The sequence below is a fragment of the Phoca vitulina genome, unplaced genomic scaffold, assembly GCF_004348235.1.
Source record: "Phoca vitulina isolate PV1807 unplaced genomic scaffold, GSC_HSeal_1.0 scaffold2, whole genome shotgun sequence".
Lineage (NCBI taxonomy): Eukaryota > Metazoa > Chordata > Mammalia > Carnivora > Phocidae > Phoca > Phoca vitulina.
Window position 1 is genome coordinate 66,498,199 of NW_022589705.1, and position 1,579 is coordinate 66,499,777.

The window sequence follows — 1,579 nt, forward strand, 5'->3', positions numbered from 1 at the left end:
AAGAAAGAAAGAAAGAAAGAAAGAAAGAAAGAAAGAAAGAAAGAAAGAAAGAAAGAAAGAAAGAAAAAGAAAGAAAGAAAGAAAGAAAGAAAGAGAAAAAGAAAGAAAGAAAAAAGAAAGAATGAAAGGGCACAAGCAAGGGGAGGGGGAGAGGGAGGAGAGAGAGAATCTCTAGCAGACTCCATGCTGACCACAGAGCCCCATGCAGACTGCCTGGGTGGCTCAGTGGGTTAAGCATCCGACTCTTGATTTTGATCTCAGGGTCGTGGGATTGAGCCCCGTGTCGGGCTCCATGCTCAGTGGGGAGTCTGCTGGAGATTCTCTCTCTCCCTCTCCCTCTGCCCCTCCCCCTCTGAAATAAATAAAATCTTAAAAAAAAAAAAAAAGTCAGATGCTTAACCCACTGAGCCACTCAGGCACCTCTCAGAATCAGAATCTCTTGACAATGTCAGGTCATTGAGATCAAGGGAGTCTTTGAAGAATGAGAGCTGCCAAGGGGCGCCTGGCTGCCTCAGTAAGTACAGCATGTGACTCTTAATCTCAGGGTTGTGAGTTTGAGACCCACAATGGATGGGGAGCCTATTTGAAATTAAAAAAAAGAAAAGTGAGAGCTGCCAAGTAAGGGTAGAACTTGGGAGGGGGCCGTTGGAATCAGCAATAAGATCTCAGGTGTCTTTAGTGGGTGCAGAGGCAGAAGTCCTAAAGCCAAACCAGAGAGATGCATAGCTACAGTAGCGTTTCATACTTACCATGTGCTATTCTGAGCACTTTATAAATATTAATTCATTCATTATTCACAACAACTCTATGAGAAAGGTATTATCCTATTTCCCTATGGGGAAATTAAACACAGAAATGTTTAACGTTTTGGGGTGCCTGGGTGGCTCAATCGTTAGGCACCTGCCTTCGGCTTGGGTCGTGGTCCCAGGGTCCTGGGATCGAGCCCCACATCGGGCTCCCTGCTCAACGGGAAGCCTGCTTCTCCCTCTCCCACTCCCCCTGCTTGTGTTCCCTCTCTCACTATCTCTCTCTCTGTCAAATAAATAAAATCTTAAAAAAAAAAAAAAGAAATGTTTAACGTTTTGCCCAAGGTCACAAAGGTAATTCACAGTGTTCAGATTTGAAAATCTGGGCAGTCTGGCTCCCAGACTCCATGCTGTAAACTGCCAAGCCATATAGCCAACTCCAGGCTGTGAGGAGGGGAGAGGGGCATGGGTGGTTAGGACCAGAAGAGAGTGAGAGGCAAGAACTGGAGGACAGATAAAGGGTGGAGTAAATGATTTACAGGTGGAGTGGTTCCCTCTCCTGGACCATAAACCAAGGGGACCTGTCAGCAGCTGGGAAGGGAGATAAGGTGACTCAGGAGGGAAGGGCTGGGTGGGGACTGCGGACTCCCCTTCCTGGAGTGAAGCTTTGAGTCCTGTACCTTTACCCATGGCTCTGTGGGAAACTCGCAGTCTGGTGATCCAGAGTGTTGGTAACAGGCAGGAGGGTGAGGGCCACAGAAGCAGATGGGGGGCGATGACTGAAATGCAGCAGCCTGGGTTGTCCTCAAGGAAGCTCCCAGGATCTCAGGGCC